Source organism: Lepus europaeus, chromosome 4 (assembly GCF_033115175.1).
Source record: "Lepus europaeus isolate LE1 chromosome 4, mLepTim1.pri, whole genome shotgun sequence".
In the NCBI taxonomy this organism is placed as follows: domain Eukaryota; kingdom Metazoa; phylum Chordata; class Mammalia; order Lagomorpha; family Leporidae; genus Lepus; species Lepus europaeus.
In genome coordinates this window covers 30,903,780-30,921,642 of record NC_084830.1, presented here as the reverse complement: position 1 = coordinate 30,921,642, position 17,863 = coordinate 30,903,780, and the positions used below count along the sequence as shown (strand labels likewise).

The 17,863-nt window shown below is 36.9% G+C and overlaps 1 pseudogene; it reads right to left on the bottom strand.

Moving 5' to 3' along the window:
- Positions 1–947: 947 nt before the first annotated feature.
- On the bottom strand, positions 948–17,256 carry LOC133758662 (phosphoglycerate mutase 1-like; annotated as a pseudogene).
- Between the last annotated feature and the right edge of the window lie 607 nt (positions 17,257–17,863).

The following is a 17,863-nucleotide window of genomic DNA, read 5'->3' as shown; positions in this document are numbered from 1 at the left end:
CAATATGAGAGCTCACACAGTAAACAAAAAAGCTCATATCTTCTCTAGAGTATTTTATATATTTTATGAGTTTAGTCACACAAATGAAGTATGACTATAGTGCTATAATTAGTTGAAAAATTAATAGAGCAAGCTTTTTATTTCCTATACTTCAATTAAAGACTTCTCAAGCAAGACATTGTCATAGGCAATGACTTCTTGGAAAGGACCTCAGAAGCACAAGCAATCAAAGGCCAAATTGACAAATGGGATTACATCAAATTGAAAAGCTTCTACACTGCAAAAGAAGCACTCAGCAGAGTGAAGAGGCAACCCACAGAATGGGAGAAAATATTTGCAAACTATGCAACTGATAACAAATTCTGGGCAATGAAAGTTAAGTCTCATTCTGTGTATAAATGCTTTTGTAAATGAGAAAAAGAAGAAAATGGGGGGGGGCATAACGGGAAGGGCACACAAACTAACAGAGATTCAGAATGGAAGTCTCTTTTGCATTTGAATATTGTCTGGTTACATGACCTGCAAAAACTATCTAAATAAAGAGTAGTTTTAAAAACAAAGTCAAAGCTTCAGAGATGGCAAAGCAGGAAGATTTCAAGACTAAGAGCAACTGACTGTATTTGAATGATGAATTTTGCAAATCCTGAGTCCACAATACCTTGGGATTTTTTTTTTTAAAGAACAATTATAAACCTTGTTGCTTAAATCACTTTTAGTTGTATTTTACACCAATTGTAATGAAAAAATGCTAATTCACTCACTTTACTAAAGAAATGAGGAAGCACAGGACCATAAAGAACGAAGAACTAAGTAACTTCTCTCTCAGCTACTAAGGATCATATATCCAGTATATAAAACTCAATATTCCTACACCTGAAGGCTAGCTTCATTTTGATACACCATAGTTTCTGAATAATTAACCTGTGACCATAATTTTCTATTATCTCTTATACACCATGTCTTTTGTCACTGTAGTCACCTATTGGAAAAAAAAAAAATCAAAGAAAATAGACATACATTAAACTATGCTTATTTCAGAAACTTTAAAACCGAATGATAAAATCATTTGAATTTATATGGAATTATTCTTAATGAAAATAAAAGATAAACACATTAATGGTAGCTTTGGGATCCACAAGGAGGGAAGGCCTACACTTCTGGGAATGGAGAGGCCTACTTCCAGGGAAGAAAGTCCTTGTCAAGGTCCCTGCGGGTGCCTAAAGGTCAACCAATGAGGACCAGACCCGCCTCAACCTTTAACTCCATGCCCTGAATCTATAAAGGGAACTCTCCCAATCTCTGACACACAACTTTCCCTGCCCCCACTCTGTTGCTCTGTTGGGACCGGGGAATCTTGCCTGGGAGCTGAACCCCAATAAAAGCCTGTGAATTAATTGATTCGTCTGCCTGGGACCTTACAATTAAGTCTGGACTTCAATCATAACTACCACGAAAGAGTAAATGATTTTCTTGTGAATATTTTTTTTTGTTTATAAGACTACACAATGCTTCAAATATCAAGTTTTATTGTTAGTTTTAAGTATTAAAAACAAATCAGTTGACATCTTTTTGGTACATATTCTATTGGAAAGTGGTGTTTATTTGTTAAAAGAAAACAAAAAATTCACATTGCTTTTAGAGATTCACAAAGGTTCAGTGAAGTATCTGTTATAAATTTTTAAAACCTGCTCCAAGGCAAAACATGTTTTCTATTATTTCTCTTCACATCCCTCTTAAATTAAGCATTTGTATATTTAAAGTCTGAGGTTTTTAGATAACCAAAATAAGAATGAAGGACTTTTTAATGTTTATTTGTAATTTCTCCTTAACCACTTGGAAGTAATATGTCAGATAGCAACAAAATCCATTAAATAAGTATTTTCCCAAATTAAATAATTTTTTCTGCTGCACTTTAAACAACTGCCCTCACTGCATGGTAAAAATATCTTTTTACTTCCATAAATGTTATTAAAAATTTGAGGATTTGAGTTCCATTTTTTAAATAATATATTTCCTGGTCACTTTACTAACTTTCTCTGTGCTTTGTTAATATGGTGTTTTCTTGTTTCTCATCAAAAGTCTCGCATAAAAAATTAAAATTTTTTCTTCCTTAACTAAAAGGTTAGAACATATTTAAAATAACTATATTTGCAGAAAAGCTAAAGGATCCTTTTCCTAAGTAAGAAAAGTCATCTTGAATCTTCAAGCTGCATTCTAGAGGTAAGGCATTCTGCAGATTTTTTCTGGAATCAATGTAAATGAACTTTGAGGTCCATAGATTTGAGTCTGTGCTGCTCTGTGAACTGATATTTGCACTTGAAAGCAGCTTCTTCTGGAGGAGAACAGGGCTCAGTTTTCTGGTTACTTTTGTGAGATGGATGGGGAATCACAAACCTAGAGCAGCATTCTAAAGCAGATCTCTCTCCTCTTGATAAATGCAAAAATATCAAAGCCATGCCAAGAAGTACAAAGATAAATGATTCATGTATTTTAAAGTCCTTGAAAACATTAATTCAATAAACATTTCTTAACATTGTAAGAATCTTTTTCAATATTTATGACTATAGTTGGCTAAATAATAACCTTCCCAGGAAATCAGTTCCCTTCACGAGAAACTAAAAGGGCAAAGACATTTGTGGATATGATTAAATAAGGACTTGAGAATGGAAGCTTATTCCAGAACATCATAGTATAAGAGGGAAGACAAAGATTTGATCCAGACTGAAGAAGAGAAGACAGTGTGAATTACAGAGACAAGATTGGCGTGATGTGGCCACAAGCCAAGGACTAGCATCAACCCCAGGGATGGAGAAGAAATGGATGGGATAGCAACCTAGGGCCCCCAGGAGTGCTGCTGTGTTGCCATCTTTATAAGGGCAGAATGATATCAATTTTGGACCTCAAGTCTCCAAAAACATGAGAAGACAAATGTCTGTGAATGTAAGCCAGTGAATTTTTGTTGATTTTTGTAGCAACCATAAGAACTAATACAATGATATATTCCCTCAAATTAAATGTTTTGAATTCTTTTAAAAGATCATATACTCCGACAGCTTAACATCTAGTCATAACTGTCAATCAGTCTTCTGGTATTCAAAACTTGGGAACCACAGGTGTTGTTCATATAGAGCACTGATGGGTACTACATTTCCACACCATGTACCTTCAATTACTCAAGTACCTTTCAAATTAAACTATGAATTTAATAATGTAAAGTTATTTTAGTTTTGTGTATAACTTGAGCAAATGTAACACATTAGAGATTCAAAGTGTTGCTTTTTTATTATGACTTCTGTGCCTGCACAATTTTGTTCCTTTAAAGAGTATAAATTTAATATCAGGAAGGTTGTAAATATGCACATGTTATCCATATCGAAATGCATTTATATTGAAAATATCTCAGTTATTTTAAGGCTTTATTTCAATTCTGCTTGACAGGCCACGTAAAATGTATTTCAGTTTAAAGGACATGAACCTTTAAGGCCTCAAATAGATACACCTCTGATCTCAGTAAAATCAAAGTTTTATCTGTATAAAGAATAAGGATTAGGCTAGGAGTTGTGACCTCTATGTGACCTTCTAAGTTCCAATTTTAAAATATTTCAAAAGTTTTTCCTTCATTTTGATGGATTTGGAACTATTTTTATATTATATCAAGACATTCCATGGACATTATCATTTCTCTTTCTATCATCATGAGCAATTTTGGGAAAAAAGGATCACTACTTTAGAAAGTTTGAGCCTCAAAGGAAAATCTGCTTTAAATGATTCTGGCACAAAATTTGTCAGAGCACTGTAATCTACATTTCCTGAATAATTGTCAGGAAAAACCTCTATGAAAACCAAAATGAAATGAAGTATCTGTTAGACATAAGATGCTTCAACTACACTCCTGCACAGAAACCACTTCAGGAAATAAGTTTCAGGGCTTCAATCTAAATTAAAGTGAAAGCAAACTGATTACAGGATACTGCCAGAGAGCAAGTGGAAACTGAAAATTCCAAGTAAGTGTAAATTACTGTGTACAATGTATATTTTCTAGTCATTTTATCACATTCAGAATTTTGGGAAAACAATGGACACTGCTATATTTTTTCTTTTGCTTTATGTCTATTATTCCCCTATTGAGAAGTGATGAGTACATCAATGCAAATCATTTTATAAAAATCAAATCAAATTTTCAGCTTATATAATTAGCATGGTCAGATAGTAGTTTACTCACTATGGCTTTAAAGTTTTATTATGAAAGGCTTTAAAGCTAGAAATTCTGTGTTGTGTGAGTTAACCATGAACCTAAGACCAGAAATTCGGGCTGGCACACAATAGAAATCACTCTTGTAAGTCTCACTAAAATAAGAGTTAAAGAAAGCTGCCAGGATTATGTGCTAGAAGATTAAAGAATGTGGCTGTAAATTCAAGAGGATCTAATTCTGTTCAACACTAAGAAAAAATGTAAATTACTTGATATATTCTTTTGGCTCACTTAGATGTCTTGCAAAAAGAATATACTTGGAATAAAAGAGAAATTTAAATTCTATCATATTAACACTAGATGTTCTTAGAGTATGAATTCATTTCTGGAATATAATGATTTATTAAATGGAGAGTTTCCAAATACACCATGATATTTTACTTCAAGTATAATTTATGAGTGCTAATGCCATTTTGGCAAACCCTGTAAGTTCAGCAGTCTATAAATTTAGACAACAACCATTATATGCTGTCCACTTTTTTTATCAGCTATTTTATGTACCTTGTGATTCTTTCTAAAAGGTAAGGTTATATATTCATAACTTATACATTATAAACAAGCGTTAACTCACTTCAAACCTAGCAATATAACTGTACAAAATGTCATTAAGCTGTAGTTGTAGTAGTCCCAACTATCTGAATAAGCATTTATTTCTAGTATTCAAGTACTATCCAGGGATAAATTTCATAAAAATCTACCATGGAACAATGAAACTATAAATTCTTCAATTTACAGCAAAAAATGATATACATCCAGGCATAGCAGGTAAATACACCTTTTTCCAAAAAGTATTAATTTGTAAAATAATGTAAAAGAAAGTTTTCTTTAAAATAACATCTAGTTGAATTCTTTGGACACACTGAATTGTTTTTAGGTCCACGGCCAACTTCTCCATAAATTTATACGTTAATTTTCTTTTGTCAGGATCACTATTCTTCCTGATTTTTATTTGACTAAATCAACTTTTCCTTAGAGTCCCAGTTTGCTTTCTCTTCAAGGTCATACCTGATTATCACATAGTTACTAGAGATGTAATTAGGTGGACAATCTGTGTTTTCACTGTATCATTCAGTTATATTATAAAAACACAGCAGTTGTCACATTATTATAAATATCATTTTTACTATCTTCCCATAAGACCATTACCTCTCATAGTTCAGATATTATGTTTGCCCTGCTCACCAAGGCTTCATAAGAGATCAGAACTGAGAGATGCTTGGTAACTACTGCTATCTTATGAGTTAATTAATCCATGAAAGATTGTAGGAATAGAAAAAATACTGGATTGAATGCAAGTATTCTTCAAATTTTGGATGGGGGTTATAAAATTTTGTCATTTTACACAATGCAAGAGGTTGTTACAATGTCCAGTTAGTAGATAACTGTGCACCTAAAAGGAAACCTTTTGAAGTGAAATGGACACTATGAGAAACAATGACTTGATCAGCCCTTGTCTTGACTGTCGAGGACTAGCTTACTACATTATTCCTTTTAGTGCTTTTTTATTCTACTTAATAGCTTTGGTTGAACTCTGTAATTAACATACAATTATTCTTAGGTGTTTAAATTTAACTGAAAAGTGATCCCTGTTAAATATAAGAGTGGGAATAAGAGAGGGAGGAGATGTACAATTTGGCACATGCTCAATTTGTAGAGTTAGAAACATGCCAGGGGTTCCAATTCAATCCCATCAAGGTGGCATGTACCAATGCTATCTCACTAGTCCAAGTGATCAGTTTCACATCACAATTGATCATAATGATAGGATTAAGAGTCAAAGGATCACCTAAACTAGACTAGTGTCTTCTAACACTAACTGATAGAATTAAAAAGGAGAGAACAATCCAACATGGGAAGCGGGATATATGGCAGACTCATAGAATGGCAGATGTCCTAAACAGCACTCTGGCCTCAGAATCAGCCCTTAAGGCATTCAGGAGCCAGGTGCTTCTCCTGGTCTCCCATGTGGGTGCAGGGCCCAAGCACTTGGGCCATCCTCCACTGAACTCCTGGGCCACAGCAGAGAGCTGGACAGGAAGAGGGGCAATCGGGACAGAATCCGGCACCCCGACCAAGACTAGAACCTGGGGTGCTGGCACTGCAGGCGGAGGATTAGCCTATTGAGCCGTGGCGCCTGCCAGTGTGTTGTACTATGGTATAACTAGTACTCAGTACATTATACTTTGTGTTTCTGTGTAGGTGCAAACTGTTGAAATCTTTACTTAGTATAGACTAAATTGATCTTCTGTATATAAAAATAATTGAAAATGAATTTTGATGAAGAATGGGATGAGAGAGGGAGTGGAGATGGGATGGTTGCAGGTGGCAGGGTGGTTATGGGGGGAAAAAGCCACTATAATCCAAAAGTTGTACTTTGGAAATTTATATTTATTAAATAAAAGTTAAAAAAAAAACAGGTCCAGTTAGGAGAAATAAACAATTTTTTTCTGTTTACAAAGTCACAATTAGAGGAATTCAATTTTTCCCTTAGTGATAAAAAATAGGTCAAGAAATATATTAGAACTAGTAAGCAAAGTCAGCAAACTTGCAGGATACAAAGTTAAGATACATCAGTATTGTGGGCTGCAACTGTGGCATAGGGAATAAAGCAGTCACTCTGGCTGTTGCAGCCATTTAGGGAGTAAACCAGCAGATCAAAGATTTCTCTCTCTCTCTCTGTCTCTCTATAATTGTTTGTTTCAAATGGATAAATATATTTTAATAAATGTAAAAATAAATGAATAAAATCAGTTATGTTATACACCAAGAGAAAATTTTCTTGAAAAATAAATGAATAAACCAATCCCACATTAAATGGTTACAGAATTTAAATTAAATACCTAGGAATAGATTTAACCAAAGAAATGAAAATTTCCATTTTGAAAACTTTGCAAGAATAAAAGATATATTGAAGAGGACACAAAAATTGGAAAGACATACTCTGTTCATGGATTGGAAGAATTAATATTATTAAAATGTCCATAACCAAAAGCAGCTTACAGAGTCAGTATCCTTATCAAAATTCCAAGGTCTTTTTTTCCACAAAACTAGAGAAAAAGACACCACTAAAATTCATCCTGAACCACTAAAGGCATTGAATAGCCAAAGAAATCTTGAGCATGAATCACAAATGTAGAAGTACTATACTACAAAAAAGCTACAGTAACTAAAACAACATGGTATTGGCATAATAACACATAGACCAACAGAAAAGAATAGAGAGCCTAAAAGTAAACCCATGTATCCAACTCAACTGATCTTTTACAAAGATGCTAAGAACATGCATTGAGGTCTTTTCAATAAACTTACTGTAAAAAAAAAATGTGTTCTCCATGTGCAAAATGAAACTATATCCCTATCTTTCAGCACATATAAAAATTAACTCAAAATGGATAAAAGCTTAAAGGAAAGACTTGTATCTGTGAAACTACTAAAAGTAAACCAAAGAAACACTTCAGCAATTTAGAATGAGAAATGATTTTTTTTACATCATACCCTCAAAAGCACAGTAAACAAACAAACAAAAAATAGACAAATAGGTTTTCATCAAACTAAAGAGCTTCTGCCAGCAAAGGAAACAATCAACAGAGTGAAAAGACAATCTACAAAATGGAGAAAATATCTGCATGTTATACATCTGTCATTGGATTAACAACCAGAATATTCAAGGAGTTCAAACAATTCCATAGAAAAAAATCAAATATACATAATCTGATTATAAAATGGGAAATATATCTAAACAGCCATTTTCCAAGGTAAGATATAAATGGTCAACAGGTACATGAGAAACTGTTCAATGCCACTAATTCCTGGTAATGCAAATCAAAACCACAATGAGTATTTCCTCACACTTCAAGCTAGGTACAATGACTATTATGAAAAAGTCAAAAGATAACAAGAACAGGTGAGGATATGGAGAATGGGGAACACCTGCACACTATTGGAGCGATGTGAATTAACAGAACCATTGTTGAAGACATTATGGAGCTTCCTCAAAAAATTAGAAATGGAATTACCACATGATCCAGAAAACCCATGGCTGGATGTATATGTCAAGGAAATGAAATCAATCTGTCAGAGACACATTTGGACTCCTAGTTTTGCTTTAGCATTATTCATAATAGTCAACGAATATAAACAATCTAAATGTACATCAATTGATGACTAGACAATGAAAATGTGATGTATATACATAATGGGGTTTATTTGCCATAGAAGGATAGAATCTTGTGTTTACAGCAACATGGATGTAATAGGGAATCATAATATTAAGTGAAATAAGGCAGCCCAGAAAGATAAGTACCATTATCTTACTCATAAGTAGAAGCTAAAAAATTGATTTCATAGAAATTGAAAGTAGAATGCTAGTTACCAGAAGCTTGGAATAGTGGGGAGGTGTGAGGGATTGACAAAGGTTGATTAACAGGTACTAAGTTATAGTTATATAAGATAAACAATTCCAGTGTTCTATTTTGTGTAACTGTGATTATGGACAATTATGGTGGGAGTAATGTATATTTTTCTAAAAACCCTAGAACTAAAAGAAAGGATTTTGAATGTTTTCACTACACACACAAAAAAAGATAGATGCTTGAAGAGATAGATATGTTTGTTGTGATTTCAACATAACACAAAGTATGCATGCACTGAAATAAGACATGGTACCCCACACATATGTACAATTTTTATATATCAGTTAAATAAAAGAGAATAGAATATTCATTTGTCAATATTTGTAAACAGTTACAGACAGCCAAAAACTTCATTTTTAGAGACTTGCTAAATAAATTGATGCCATGTTATTTCAATTAATGAAAATTAGTTGACTATATTGATATGGAAGATTCCAAACATATTGTTAGAGAAAAGAAATCACGTTATATACAATATTCAGATTGTATTGGCATGTACTTTTTGTTTACACACATATAAACAGGCACACACAAAAACACACATTCACACACACATATATGCTCATTCATAATTCAGTAAATATTGATATTGCTTGGGGAATTATTATGTACTAAAAGTGCTCTACTCATAGAATACAAAGTGGCAAGTAAGATAAACAAAGTTCCTGGGCTCTTTTCCACATTCTATAAAACATAATGTAATGTTTGTAAGTGATTATAAAATGGTATGGAAGAATGCACACCCAAGTTTTAATAACATATATTTAATCTAAGACTGAGAGATGTAATTAAGAAAGAGGTAACAGCAATTTATAAGAGTTCACTCTTTATATTTGCATAAAATGCTTGAATCTGCTCACAATCAGCATATATTCATTTTATGGTAAAAAAAAAGAGCTAAAACTTATATTTTAAAACTTCAGCTCACACAGCTTAATTTGCTCTATAGTTTCCTAAATTATCTCACATCATCAGGACTTTAATTTTGAACTTAAGCTATTTTTTTTCTGCTGTTGTCGGCTCAAACCTAACATTTTGAACATCTCCATGAGCTATCCCACTCAACTGTAACATTTGTTGAGGAAGAAAACTTAATCTTATCTACCTTTTAACCCAGATCTTAGACAGATGAGATACTTTCTAAAATCTTATTGCCTTTGGCCGGCGCCATGGCTTAACAGGCTAATCCTCCGCCTTGCAGCTCCGGCACACCGGGTTCTAGTCCCAGTTGGGGCGCCGGATTCTATCCCGGTTGCCTCTCTTCCAGGCCAGCCCTCTGCTATGGCCTGGGAAGGCAGTGGAGGATGGCCCAAGTCCTTGGGCCCTGCACCCGCATGGGAGACCAGGAGAAGCACCTGGCTCCTGGCTTCAGATCAACGAGATGCGTCGGCCGCAGCGGCCATTGGAGGGTGAACCAATGGCAAAAAGGAAGACCTTTCTCTCTGTCTCTCTCTCTCTCACTATCCACTCTGCCTGTCCAAAAAAAAAAAAAAAAAAAAAAAAAAAAAATTATTGCCTTAAATAGATTTAATCATTTCTAAAAATCTTACAAAATAAATGTGTGGGTGACATTGGGATTATGACATCATTCTGAACAATTACATTATTTCAGATAATGTAGACTTTAAAAAAAAAATTATAAAGGAAGGGCAGGCAGTTGGCTTACTGATTAAGTCACTAGTCAAGACCTAAGCTCAAGCATCCCACATCGCAGAATATAGGTTTCAGCTCTGACTCTAGCTCCTCATTCCAGCTTCCTACCACCAATATGGAAAACTTGAATTGAGTTCCTAGCCATTGTGGACATTTGGAGAGTAAACCAGTGGAAGGGAGTTTACTCTAAATAAATAAATAATAAATAAAACTAATAAATAAACACTTCTTATACAAAGGCATTGTAATTATATAAAATGTGTTGTAATGGAGTGCTCTTTTATCATTTTCTATTACTGATAGCATGTTTAATTTAAAATATTTTAATGGTATTTCTTGAAACATGGAAAGTAAAAATTATTACTAGTTTCCAGAAAACTCGAACTCCATAGAGTGATTTTCTAAATATCTACATCCTGAAACCCATCCAATATGTAAATATGGATCACTTTTTTGATTAAAAAGTGAAAGATGTTAAGAATACTTACTTGCCAAGCAATTTTACAAATTTGGCCATATGTGAACAATCATTTGTGGATCAATAGAATCGAATTCCATTTAATGAACTTTATAGTTTCCTATTGAACAAGTTTAATACCAAAGGGCAATATCTAAGTAATGCATAATCTAAAAGTCTGCTATGTTCAGTCGGAACCAGAGGAAGGATTTATATCTTAATATCAATGTATAGTCAAAAAGTACTGGAATCCAATGGGTATTAAATATTAAAAGGAAATAAAAGGTAGGATTTTCCTAAATGTCATTTATTTAAATATGGGAGAGAAATAAGTTGTTAGAAAAGCTTAATAGAAGTGTAAATTTGATTAATTAGGAAAGATGTCAAAATGCTATGGAAACCCAGAAACAAAGTGTCATGAGAAATAAATTCATGAAGGTAATCCACTGGTATTGATGAGAAGAGAGTGAAGTTGGAATAAAGAATGTGTTGTTGATTATTCACTTAATGAGCATGTTTCATACATTGTCAGTAAGCGTGCTAAATGCTAGGGATAGTTTAGGAAATTAAAAACTCTACCATGTGTTAAACAGGACTTTAATTTAAGGATAATTGCACATGAAAAGAGCAGCTACACAATATAAGAAAACTGTATGATACCTTAGGAGTAATGGAAAGTACTAAAATACAAACTATTAAGAGGAAACTGCTTGGAAAAGCTGCTGTTCATTCCACTGGGCTGCAGATTAATATTCCATTTTTCCAAACCTCCACTGAAATATAATTAGTAGGCTAGCGGTCATCAAACCTCTGGAGTAGAGGTGGGAACAGGTTACCTGCAAATTCATTTAGCAAACAGAAGGGCTGCTAATGGGTGGCTCCAGGACCAAGTTGCAATTATAGGGACCACACATTCTGGGAGTATGACAGGGGCTAAGCTCCTCCAGATGTCCTCATCTCCACCGTGCTGCCCCACTGTAAAGCATGAAGAACCTGCGGCTGAAGCCCTCCTCCTGCAATGTCCCTCAGCACCGCTACTGAAAACAGTTAATATTGTTCTCTCTTGAATGCTTAAAGAGACTCCACTTACTATCAGAGAGCAATATTGAAAGATGAACTTGGACCTGAAAGAAAAAAATGATAACTGGGACCATAACATATAACCTTTGCCTTGAAGAGGCATACTTTGAAATATATAGAATGTATTTGTTAACAGATTTAATAAAAAGTACCATTGCAGAAGACTAACACGAAGCTCTTTTCAAACTGACAGTGCACGATGGTGGGGAAAATAGGTCTAATTTTGTATATGACTACAAAGTAGAGGGAGGAAGGAGGGAATAACATGTTCTTAGAATTGTATCTACAAGCCACATTGAATCTGTTAAAAACTAATTAAAATTAAAGTAAAAAAATTAAAAGCAAGTATATCTCTTTAGATAGTAGTTTTCCAATTAAGAGTCAGAAATAAAGGAGTAATTTATTTAGTCTCAATTCCTTCCTGCCTTTAGTTAACAAAACTCACATTAACACCTCTGAAACCCTATTACAATCTGAAGACAAACTTTTTAATACCCTGTCCTAACTGTGGCCCTCGTGAGTTTTCAGGTTCCTGTTCCTCAGTCAGGTAGGTAAATGTTAACCTGGTAGAAGTTCTTACAGACCATGTATCTTCCCTAAAGTTGAGGTTTAAAATAAGCAGTCATGATCAAAATCTCTCCCAAAACAATTCAGATTATTAGTAGACAGCTTAAATTGATGCACCTGTTTATTTTTTTAATATTTATTTTATTTATTTGAAAGACAGAGTTACAGAGAAGGCTAGAGCCAGAGAGAGAGAGAGGTTTTCCAATCTGTTGGCTCACTCTCCAAATGGCTGCAATGGCCGGAACTGCACCCATCCGAAGTCAGGAGCCAGGAGCTTCCTCTGAGTCTCGCATGGGGGTACAGGGGCCCAAGGATTTGGGCTGTCTTCTACTGCTTTCCCAGGCCACAGCAGAGAGCTGGACCTGAAGAGGAGCAGCTGGGACTCAAACCTGCGCCCATATGGGATGCCGACGCTGCAGGCTGAGGCTTTAACCCAATGTGTCATAGCACTTATCCCATCCATTTATTTTTATAATAGTTTTTAGGAACACTTAAGGTTAGTCAGAAAACCTTGGATATGGAATTCAAGTAACTGAGAACATACAACATGTAAATCACTGGTTCAAATAGGCAAGATGAGTCTTGGTATAAATTAATGATGAAGTACTGTTTCCAGACACTTTATTTTCTGTCCATTATGATGTCTTTTTATTAACTGTAACTATTACTTTTCCTCAGAAATGAGGATGAACTGAAGAATGTTAGTAAAATTTTATTCCATGTAGTTTCACACCACAGGTTATATTTTTTGCCAGCATAGTATGTATAAAGGTCTTGTGCTACACAAATATAATAAAAACTTATGGAGCTTTATCATTTAAATGATATAAGAAAAATACAACCATAATAAAAATTGAACACAAAATATAATGTGGTCTCAAAAAGTCTTGTGTAAAAGAGATATCCTGGGGGTGATGCTGTGCCATTGAAAGCTAAGCCTCTACCTGCAGTGTCAGCATCCCATATCAGTGCTGGATTGAGTCCCAGCTATTCCACTTCCCAGCTCCCTGCTGATGTTCCTGGGAAAAGCAGCTAAGGATGGCCCTTGCACCTACATGGGAGACCTGGAAGAAGCTCCTAGCTCCTAGGTTCAGCCCAGCCCTGACCATTGCAGCTATTTGGGGAATTTTTTTTTTTTTTTTTTTTTTGGACAGGCAGAGTAGATAGTGAGAGAGAGAGAGACAGAGAGAAAAGTCTTCCTTTTTGCCGTTGGTTCACCCTCCAATGGCCGCTGCGGCCAGCACATCGTGCTGATCTGAAGCCAGGAGCCAGGTGCTTCTCCTGGTCTCCCATGCAGGTTCTGGGCCCAAGGACTTGGGCCAACCTCCACTGCCTTCCCGGGCCATAGCAGAGGGCTGGCCTGGAAGAGGGGCAACCGGGATAGAATCCGGCGCCCCAACTGGGACTAAAACCCGGTGTGCTGGCGCTGCAAGGCAGAGGATTAGCCTGTTAAGCCACGGCGCCGGCCAATTTGGGGAATTAACCAGCAGATAGAGTCCTCTCTCTTTCTCTCTCCCTCCCTCTCTTTCTCTCCTTTTTGCTCTGTATCTCTTCCTTTGAGATGTAGAGTTATAGACAGTGAGAGAGATAGACAGAGAGAAAGATCTTTCATCCACTGGTTCACTCCCCAAATGCCCGCAATGGGTGGAACTGAGCCGATCTGAAACCAGGAGCCAGGAGCTTCTTCTGGTGTCATACACGTGGGTACAGGGGCCCAAGTGCTTGGGCCATTTTCTACTGCTTTCCCAGGCCATAGCAGAGAGCTGGATAGGAAGTGGAGCAGCTGGGACTAGAACCAGCACACATATGGGATGCCAGCACCACAGGTGGAAGATTAACCTACTGTGCCACAGAGTGGACTCCCTAAATAAATCTTAAAAAGAAAGATATCCTGAAGAGTAACTCTATTCATATGAAGAATCAAGCATTTCTGAAAATCTTAATTTTTGTTTTGAAAGGCACAGATAGAGAAATAGAAACAGGGACAGAAAAACAGAGTGGTCCCATCCACTGCAATAGCTTGGGTTGTGCCAGATCGAAGCCAGGATCTGAGAAATCAACCTAGGACTCCTATACATGTTATAGTGACTCTACCACTTAAGCCACCACCTATTGACTCCCAGATTCCACATTACCAGGAATCTGGAGTTGAGAGCAAAGGTGGGAATCAAATATAGACTCTCTGATATGGAATGTAGGCATCCTAAGCAGCCTCGTAACCACTACATCAAATGCCTACCACATCAATGCATTTTAATGAGGGTTGACAAAGAAACTAGTCAATAGCAATAATTATTTCATTATGAGGAAAGGGATGATTATTTATTCAATAAAAAGTTATTAGGTACTGACTAAATGATAATCAATGCTATCAAAATTGAGAATTTTCAGAGAACAAATCGTGCTAGATCTGTGTTCCCAAGAGGCTTACCTACTTGTGATGAGAGGTAGGAGAGGAAGAAACAGGATGAAGAATTAAAGAATTAAGGAAGGATCATTAGAAAAGGCAGGTGCTGTAGATTTGGGTTGTGTCATTGGCAGTGAAATAAACAAATGAGAAAGGTCAGATTTAAAATATGGTTTAGAGAAGAATCAATGAGACCCATTAATACAATGAGAAAGGTTATGAAAAAATAGATAAATATGAAGGGATTTCTAAAAGCTTATGGAAAATGGAATGAAAAGAAGAACATTTTGAAAATATAATTTTTTTTAGCATAAGTTCCATCATGTTCAGGACACTTTTGTAAGCCATGTTATTTAGTCCATTGAAATGTAATGAACTGAAGGTCCTGGGAATTTAATGCAGTCTTTTCACATTATTATCTGAAGAAAAATGATTAATCTCTAAAGGATGTTTCAGATTAGAAAAAATAAGTCAAAAGAAACTGAATCAGGATCATAGGATAGATGTCTGATTTCCCATAGAAATTCTTCCAAATCTTCAGTTTGATGAACACAAGTAGGAACATTGCTGTGGAGAAAGACTCCCAATTAAGTTTTCCTGGACATGTTTTCTTAAATTGCACATAACTCCTTTATTACTCTGATTTGCAAAATAATTTAGTACATTTATGCTTAAAATGAGTACTGGGCCTACATGGCGGAGCCAAGTAACTGGAAATGTAGAATCAGAGAGCAACACACTTGGACACCATTAAGATGCCTTTCACTGCCACAAAACAAGGCAGGGGAGGGCTCCTAAGATATGCAGCAGGCGGCACTCCTACCCCTTAGATGCCCAGCTTATCCCAAATTGATTGGAGGAATGGCTTATTTTCTGGTGATCACATGGGGCACTATTTGAATATATATATACATATGCATACATATATAATACACACACTTTTTTTTTTGTAAAAGTAAATGCATCACAAAAACTTAATTCAGGCATAATCCCAACCTTCTGGAGCCAGCCCCTCTGGGGTCAGGGAGGAAGTGCTGGTAATTTTTTTACAATCACCATGCAGATTACATTCATCTTCCACTGGAATGACTAGAGTCCCCCAGGACATGAACTGACTGCACAAGCTCATAGCACTGGCTCCTGGGAACACAGCAGACTCTTCTACCTCTGCTTATTGGTCAGGTCTTTGCACGGCTCCTCCCTCTCCCTACTCCAGGAGGCCCTTAGTGAATGGAGCACTAACAGATGTGGGCCTTTAGACCTCTCAACTCTGTTGGGTGAGAGGACCCTTCCCTCACTTATACTAAGAGCCTATACCTCAGGGCACGGCGCTGTAGCGTAGCAGGTAAAGCTACCACTTGTGCAGTGCCGGCATCCCATATGCATGCTTGTTCGAGTCCTGGCTGCTCCACTTCCAATCTAGCTCTGTGTTATGGCCTGGGAAAGCAGTAGAAGATGGTCCAAAGCCTTGGGCCCCTGCACCCATGTGGGAGACCTGGAAGAAGCTCCTGACTCCGGGCTTCAGATCAGCACAGCTCCGGCCTTTGTGGCCATTTGGGTGTGAACCAGCGGATGGAAGACCTCTCTCTCTCTCTCTCTCTCTCTGGCTCTCCTTCTCTCCCTATGTAACTCCGACATTCAAGTAAAATAAATAATTTTTTAAAAAAGAGCCTATACCCCAGGTTTGTTGTCCTGACTAGATTCTGTGAAAGGAATGGTGCAGAGACAAAATGGCTAAAGGGAAAGCAGGAGCTACCAGTCCCCACCTGCAGCTGCAATCCAAGTGCCTACAGATGTGGTCAACGTGACACGTACAGGGGACAGGTGCAGAGGAATGGGCAGGCAGGAAGAGTGGTCCTGAGGACAGTAGTCTGTTCACTTGCTTTTGCTTCTTGGCCTTTCCATGGGCATCAACAGATTCTTTGGCATTGTGCACAGTCTCTTCATCCCCCAGGAACTGCATGGGCTTGATGGGTTTCTTCTTGTCCAGTTCATAGGCAACAGGAATATTATCAGCAGCTTCAGCTCCATGATAACCTCTCCAGAGAGACCCTCCAGATGCTTGACAATGCCCAGAAGGCTGCTGTCATTGGCTGTGATCAGTGCCCATTTCCTCTCCTTGATTTGGGCACAATCTCTTCATTCCAAAAGGGCATGGCTCCTCAGCGTGATCTGCATACCTGTGAACCTTACTGATGTTGCTGTAGAAGGGATGCTCAGGCTCCGTGGGAGTGTGGAGGAACATCACAGAGGCTCCTCCAGTCTTTGCCTGGGCCTCCCCATGCTTGGAAGCATTTTCTGCTTTATTGAGGTCAGTTAGGCCCCCACCGTGCCACTCTTTGAGGTTCCAAGTCCACAAAACTGGCAGCCACATATCAATAGCATCGAGCAACATCCAGAGGGTCCAAAGGGCTCTTTTCTGCACCAAGGTGAAAAAGATGCCAACGTATCCCCAACATCTCCCAGGGCTTGGAGCTCAGGTTGGCATCCTATCAGCCCTAAGCTGATTCTTCAGGTTCTAGATGTTATCACCATGTCAGTTCAGTACCAGTTGTAGGGAGCCACAGCAGCAACGCAGAAATGCAGCTCCACTGGGATTTGCTGAGATTCCAAAGTTGTAGCTCCATTCACTGGCTGCACCTCTGCATTCACTCCTGTACATTTTTATTTGAAAGCTTTGGCTCAGCTTCTCAAACACAATCATGATTAGCAGATCTTATGGTTCTCTGGCCCTCTACAAAATTAAGAAGGAAAATAGCTTGAGCATCCCAAAGGGCTATTGACATGACCTTTATTGACTAGTTCAGCTTGGCTTTGACTGGCTCATTTCCTTCTCTTGGTAACCATTGCTATTGTTGTGTTTTGTCCTCAGGATGGTAATGGTAAAATTATGTTTCATCTCCTCTTACACTTCTTCAGTGAAACATTTTAAGATCCTGATCCCACTTCATCAAGATTCCAATTGAGAGCACTGTTTTTGTCTAACTGATATAGGTACAACAATGTTGGCACCTATTTTGTAAAACGTTTGTTAT